At 52.9% G+C, this 7,691-nt stretch overlaps 2 non-coding genes and 1 pseudogene across 2 annotated transcripts; all 3 read left to right on the top strand.

Annotated features, from left to right (window-relative positions):
• The first annotated feature begins 5,019 nt into the window (after positions 1-5,019).
• LOC124587130 lies at positions 5,020-6,932 on the top strand. The gene has a single exon (XR_006975287.1). It is a non-coding gene; the product is annotated as a small subunit ribosomal RNA (ribosomal RNA).
• Positions 6,933-7,284: 352 nt separating this feature from the next.
• LOC124587124 lies at positions 7,285-7,439 on the top strand. Its single transcript, XR_006975281.1, has one exon. It is a non-coding gene; the product is annotated as a 5.8S ribosomal RNA (ribosomal RNA).
• Positions 7,440-7,627: 188 nt separating this feature from the next.
• Positions 7,628-7,691, top strand: part of LOC124587134 — a 4,240-nt pseudogene continuing 4,176 nt past the window's right edge.

The following is a 7,691-nucleotide window of genomic DNA, read 5'->3' as shown; positions in this document are numbered from 1 at the left end:
CACCCCCCCGCCCCCACGGCCCCACTCCAACCGCCCAACTCGCAACTCCAGCGGATGAACGGCGGACTTTTCCCGCAGTCGCAATGTGCAATCCACCCCTATAACATGCGTTTCATGAAGAGTTATCTCCAATATGCGACATTCCCGCTGTCCCTATACATGAGCTGCGGGCTGTACCAGTTACGAGCTAGAGACGCGACCGCGTTGCTCTCTGTACGAATGCCGATGCTGAGCGGTCAGCTAGGAGGCGCTCCATCCATGTCGGTACCGGTGAGCGTTGCACTCGCAGTCGCAAGAACGTACGGCAAGTATATTACCTGGAAGAGTCAATGACAGTCCACGCCCCCTGCGTGGGAAGAGTCTTTCTAGGCCATGACCCACCGGAAGGGCGCAGCGTCCCCCACCCCAGACATGTGACGTCACACCATCGGTATTGACGACTAGACTGATTCCTTATAATCATTTGCCATACACCGGTGGAAGCTGCCGAGACGAGTAACTACATAGCGGGCTCGCCGTGTCACTAATGTACAGAGATACAACAGTTTCGACTGGAACCGGATTAAACGTATACACGGCGCTGATTAGTAATAGATAGAGCCATCAGAATACAGATAATGTATACAACTGTCCGTATACATGCTGAAAGACTCTGCTCACAATCACAACCACACGTCAGCCACACACCCTTATCACGCACTACTCTCTGCCTGTAACACGCACACAGACAATATGTAAGCACCAGCATGGAACAACACCCAGTGCATCCTCTCCGCCACATTAGACAATCCACACTGTCATAACCAGACTGGGAGGTCCACTCAGAAAACAGAATATCCCACCCACCCGACAACCACCATTGCTCAGCCAAGCCACCAACACCCACACATGTCCTACACAGGGGTGCACCCAACATCACAATACTGCCTCCTCTCACAGCACACAAACAATGGCAGGAATGAAAGACACAGGTCTGCCACAAGCATGGAATGAGAGCGCCGCCTGTCATGAGCCAAAGGTGCATCCTGACGTGGCAAATCAGATGATGCCGCAGGCATCCACTTACTATAATCACAATCAACAAACCGGCCGCCCCGCCCCGCCCCCATTAAACCTTTCCTTACAACAATGTGTACCTTAACCTAACCTATATCGTACCGTACCTAACCTATATCGTACCGTAACCTAACCTATGTCGTACCGTAACCTAACCTATGTCGTACCGTAACCTAACCTATGTCGTACCGTAACCTAACCTATGTCGTACCGTAACCTAACCTATGTCGTACCGTAACCTAACCTATGTCGTACCGTAACCTAACCTATGTCGTACCGTAACCTAACCTATGTCGTACCGTAACCTAACCTATGTCGTACCGTAACCTAACCTATGTCGTACCTTAACCTAACCTATGTCGTACCTTAACCTAACCTATGTCGTACCTTAACCTAACCTATGTCGTACCTTAACCTAACCTATGTCGTACCTTAACCTAACCTATGTCGTACCTTAACCTAACCTATGTCGTACCTTAACCTAACCTATGTCGTACCTTAACCTAACCTATGTCGTACCTTAACCTAACCTATGTCGTACCTTAACCTAACCTATGTCGTACCTTAACCTAACCTATGTCGTACCTTAACCTAACCTATGTCGTACCTTAACCTAACCTATGTCGTACCTTAACCTAACCTATGTCGTACCTTAACCTAACCTATGTCGTACCTTAACCTAACCTATGTCGTACCTTAACCTAACCTATGTCGTACCTTAACCTAACCTATGTCGTACCTTAACCTAACCTATGTCGTACCTTAACCTAACCTATGTCGTACCTTAACCTAACCTATGTCGTACCTTAACCTAACCTATGTCGTACCTTAACCTAACCTATGTCGTACCTTAACCTAACCTATGTCGTACCTTAACCTAACCTATGTCGTACCTTAACCTAACCTATGTCGTACCTTAACCTAACCTATGTCGTACCTTAACCTAACCTATGTCGTACCTTAACCTAACCTATGTCGTACCTTAACCTAACCTATGTCGTACCTTAACCTAACCTATGTCGTACCTTAACCTAACCTATGTCGTACCTTAACCTAACCTATGTCGTACCTTAACCTAACCTATGTCGTACCTTAACCTAACCTATGTCGTACCTTAACCTAACCTGTATTGCGCCTTAACCTAACCTGTATTGCGCCTTAACCTAACCTGTATTGCGCCTTAACGTAACCTGTATTGCGCCTTAACGTAACCTGTATTGCGCCTTAACGTAACCTGTATTGCGCCTTAACGTAACCTGTATTGCGCCTTAACGTAACCTGTATTGCGCCTTAACGTAACCTGTATTGCGCCTTAACGTAACCTGTATTGCGCCTTAACGTAACCTGTATTGCGCCTTAACGTAACCTGTATTGCGCCTTAACGTAACCTGTATTGCGCCTTAACGTAACCTGTATTGCGCCTTAACGTAACCTGTATTGCGCCTTAACGTAACCTGTATTGCGCCTTAACGTAACCTGTATTGCGCCTTAACGTAACCTGTATTGCGCCTTAACGTAACCTGTATTGCGCCTTAACGTAACCTGTATTGCGCCTTAACGTAACCTGTATTGCGCCTTAACGTAACCTGTATTGCGCCTTAACGTAACCTGCATTGCGCCTTAACGTAACCTGCATTGCGCCTTAACGTAACCTGTATTGCGCCTTAACGTAACCTGTATTGCGCCTTAACGTAACCTGTATTGCGCCTTAACGTAACCTGTATTGCGCCTTAACGTAACCTGTATTGCGCCTTAACGTAAACTGTATTGCGCCTTAACGTAACCTGTATTGCGCCTTAACGTAACCTGTATTGCGCCTTAACGTAACCGATATTGCGCCTTAACGTAACCTATATTGCGCCGTAACGTAACCTATATTGCGCCGTAACGTAACCCACATTGCCCCTTAACGTAACCCACATTGCCCCTTAACGTAACCCACATTGCCCCTTAACGTAACCCAACACACGTTGGGCCTTAACCCAACACACGTTGGGGCCTTAACCCAACACACGTTGGGCCTTAACCCAACACACGTTGGGCCTTAACCCAACACACGTTGGGCCTTAACCCAACACACGTTGGGCCTTAACCCAACACACGTTGGGCCTTAACCCAACACACGTTGGGCCTTAACCCAACACACGTTGGGCCTTAACCCAACACACGTTGGGCCTTAACCCAACACACGTTGGGCCTTAACCCAACACACGTTGGGCCTTAACCCAACACACGTTGGGCCTTAACCTGCTCTGTAATTGTCATACGACGCGTTAAATTAGTGTAGTGTTGCCTAACTGCAACCCCCGCAATATAGTTTGCTACTCGCACTGCCCGGTCCCCAGTGTATCGCTTCATGTTAAACACCTTGCAGCTATACACTGTAATGTGGATGGCAGCAGGACGTACATGCTCAATGCCCTTTGCAGTTGTTCATTGGCATTTGCAGTTGTTCATTGGCATTCGCATGTGCGAAGCACTTAGCCTACGCTGTGGTACGGCCTGTGTCAACTGTCCGCTGATGTTGTACGTCCAAATCACACACTGTACTGCACATTGGTCCTCATGTACTGAATGATACATCGTGGTACATGTGACCGTACAACGACTGCGCCAACAACGGCGAACCATGCGGTCCAAATGTTGTGCACTCAGCTACGTGTCGTCTCCCTATAAGAGCTGGATTGCAGTGTGGTATGCCCTGGATGGCGATCAGCATGAGCCGTCTGTTGATGTAGTGGCGCGTGTTGTCAGACGTAGTCGTCTCTTCTCACACACCGTGATAGCATGGTGCACTGCGTTCCACATCTGCGACATGCGACAGAGGCCGGTTGACAGTCGTTCGCGCAATGGACATCGCATACGTACGGGGGCCACCTTCCACGTGTTCGCGAAGCGTGCACATGTTGTTGCGTGTATGTGGGCAGACATAGTGTGTCGTGACACCTGACACAGGCATGCAACAATCGTTGAATTTGCAAATGGCGATGGACGCCTACGTTTGCTGGTGACGTTATGCAAATGAACAACTGGTAAACCGTTGTGGTGCGGTTGTTCTCGCTAGAGGTGAATCAGTGATGGCGACGATCGGTTGAGCTACCAACCGGTTGTTCCAGCGATACCCACCATGCCCACGAACGTGAATGGCATCTGGGTGTGAAGCGATACGCGGCGGTGGCTGGGTGGGACCGTCCCCGGCCGGTGAGGGGGGGCCTCCCGGCGTGCTGGCCGCGCGGTGCGTGGGCGCACGCGCTACAGCCGGCTGGTGGGGGCGGCCAGTGGCAGGCGCGCCGGCCGACGGAGGCGGCAGGCGGCGCAGCTGCGCGCCGGCGCACCCTGCACGCGGCGCCGTGCGGCCAAAGTAGGTCCTCGCGGGCCCGGTGCGAAGCGCGGTGGACATCTGCAGTGTGCTGGTCCGATTGAGGACTGTGTGCGCTGAGGATGCGCCGCCGCCCGGCGCTCGGCGCCGCGACGCCGTCTGCTGCTCGGTCGCCTCTGCGGTTCTCGCAGGTGGTTTGTATCGCAGCTGTGCGGACGTGTTGGCGCGTGCGCTGTGCTGGGAGAGTTCGCTTCGGCACCCAAGTGGGGCTTTTGTCCTTCTGTGGCGCTGGCGTTGGAGCTGCCGGTCACCGTAGGTGGCGCGTGTTGTCTCCCGCCGGCAATGCCACGACAGCACGCTCCCGGGCCTCTGTCGGCAGCGGCAAGCTCAGTTGGGAGCACGGGGTGGTCGCACCTAAAGCGTCTACTCGCCAAACTCCGGGCGATTGCGCCTCTCTCGAACCCGACCAAGTACTTAGGACGGCGCTGCGCGCCGCCGGGACCTGAGAGGGTTTCGAGGTGTATTGTGCAGGGGAGCTCAGCCTCCTCCTGTTTGCAGAATAATTGAGCGGACGCTTGCGTGTTCGCGCGGGCCCCCGGGACACACTCCCGGGCGGCCGGCTGCTCAGCTCTAGTTGACGCAGCTCCCTGGTTGATCCTGCCAGTAGTCATATGCTTGTCTCAAAGATTAAGCCATGCATGTCTCAGTACAAGCCGCATTAAGGTGAAACCGCGAATGGCTCATTAAATCAGTTATGGTTCCTTAGATCGTACCCACGTTACTTGGATAACTGTGGTAATTCTAGAGCTAATACATGCAAACAGAGTCCCGACCAGAGATGGAAGGGACGCTTTTATTAGATCAAAACCAATCGGTCGGCTCGTCCGGTCCGTTTGCCTTGGTGACTCTGAATAACTTTGGGCTGATCGCACGGTCCTCGTACCGGCGACGCATCTTTCAAATGTCTGCCTTATCAACTGTCGATGGTAGGTTCTGCGCCTACCATGGTTGTAACGGGTAACGGGGGAATCAGGGTTCGATTCCGGAGAGGGAGCCTGAGAAACGGCTACCACATCCAAGGAAGGCAGCAGGCGCGCAAATTACCCACTCCCGGCACGGGGAGGTAGTGACGAAAAATAACGATACGGGACTCATCCGAGGCCCCGTAATCGGAATGAGTACACTTTAAATCCTTTAACGAGTATCTATTGGAGGGCAAGTCTGGTGCCAGCAGCCGCGGTTAATTCCAGCTCCAATAGCGTATATTAAAGTTGTTGCGGTTAAAAAGCTCGTAGTTGGATTTGTGTCCCACGCTGTTGGTTCACCGCCCGTCGGTGTTTAACTGGCATGTATCGTGGGACGTCCTGCCGGTGGGGCGAGCCGAAGGCGTGCGACGCGCCTCGTGCGTGCTCGTGCGTCCCGAGGCGGACCCCGTTGCAATCCTACCAGGGTGCTCTTGAGTGAGTGTCTCGGTGGGCCGGCACGTTTACTTTGAACAAATTAGAGTGCTTAAAGCAGGCAAGCCCGCCTGAATACTGTGTGCATGGAATAATGGAATAGGACCTCGGTTCTATTTTGTTGGTTTTCGGAACCCGAGGTAATGATTAATAGGGACAGGCGGGGGGCATTCGTATTGCGACGTTAGAGGTGATATTCTTGGATCGTCGCAAGACGAACAGAAGCGAAAGCATTTGCCAAGTATGTTTTCATTAATCAAGAACGAAAGTTAGAGGTTCGAAGGCGATCAGATACCGCCCTAGTTCTAACCATAAACGATGCCAGCCAGCGATCCGCCGCAGTTCCTCCGATGACTCGGCGGGCAGCCTCCGGGAAACCAAAGCTTTTGGGTTCCGGGGGAAGTATGGTTGCAAAGCTGAAACTTAAAGGAATTGACGGAAGGGCACCACCAGGAGTGGAGCCTGCGGCTTAATTTGACTCAACACGGGAAACCTCACCAGGCCCGGACACCGGAAGGATTGACAGATTGATAGCTCTTTCTTGATTCGGTGGGTGGTGGTGCATGGCCGTTCTTAGTTGGTGGAGCGATTTGTCTGGTTAATTCCGATAACGAACGAGACTCTAGCCTGCTAACTAGTCGCGTGACATCCTTCGTGCTGTCAGCGATTACTTTTCTTCTTAGAGGGACAGGCGGCTTCTAGCCGCACGAGATTGAGCAATAACAGGTCTGTGATGCCCTTAGATGTTCTGGGCCGCACGCGCGCTACACTGAAGGAATCAGCGTGTCTTCCTAGGCCGAAAGGTCGGGGTAACCCGCTGAACCTCCTTCGTGCTAGGGATTGGGGCTTGCAATTGTTCCCCATGAACGAGGAATTCCCAGTAAGCGCGAGTCATAAGCTCGCGTTGATTACGTCCCTGCCCTTTGTACACACCGCCCGTCGCTACTACCGATTGAATGATTTAGTGAGGTCTTCGGACTGGTACGCGGCATTGACTCTGTCGTTGCCGATGCTACCGGAAAGATGACCAAACTTGATCATTTAGAGGAAGTAAAAGTCGTAACAAGGTTTCCGTAGGTGAACCTGCGGAAGGATCATTACCGACTAGACTGCATGTCGTTCGATGTGCGTGTCGTGTCGCGCAACACGCTACCTGTACGGCTCGCAGTAGCCGTGCGCCGCGTGCGGAACCACGCGTGCTTCTCAAAACTAACGCCAATGTTGTGTGGTACGAGCGCTGAAGCGCTGGAGCGGCTGGCCTGCGGCACCCTGGCGCCTGGCGCCGGTTTTGAATGACTTTCGCCCGACTGCCTGTCCGCTCCGGTGTGGAGCCGTACGACGCCCATCGGCCGTGAGGCCGTTGGACACAGAACGCTTGAACAGGGGCCGCCACACGCCTACGTCCCGCCTATGCAACTGTCTTGAAAGAGACAGTGGAAACTAAGAAAAGATCACCCAGGACGGTGGATCACTCGGCTCGTGGGTCGATGAAGAACGCAGCAAATTGCGCGTCGACATGTGAACTGCAGGACACATGAACATCGACGTTTCGAACGCACATTGCGGTCCATGGATTCCGTTCCCGGGCCACGTCTGGCTGAGGGTCGGCTACGTATACTGAAGCGCGCGGCGTTTGCCCCGCTTCGCAGACCTGGGAGCGTCGCGGCCGCCTGTGGGGCCGGCCGCGCCTCCTGAAACGTGCGATGCGCGCCCGTCGCCTGGCGGTTCGCATACCGGTACTTACTCGGTAGCGTGCACAGCCGGCTGGCGGTGTGGCGTGCGACACCTCGTACAACGACCTCAGAGCAGGCGAGACTACCCGCTGAATTTAAGCATATTACTAAGCGGAGGAAAAGAAA

The sequence above is a fragment of the Schistocerca americana genome, unplaced genomic scaffold (genome assembly GCF_021461395.2).
Source record: "Schistocerca americana isolate TAMUIC-IGC-003095 unplaced genomic scaffold, iqSchAmer2.1 HiC_scaffold_579, whole genome shotgun sequence".
Classification (NCBI taxonomy): domain Eukaryota; kingdom Metazoa; phylum Arthropoda; class Insecta; order Orthoptera; family Acrididae; genus Schistocerca; species Schistocerca americana.
Note: the sequence above shows the minus strand (reverse complement) of the source record. Positions and strands in the feature narration are given on the sequence as shown.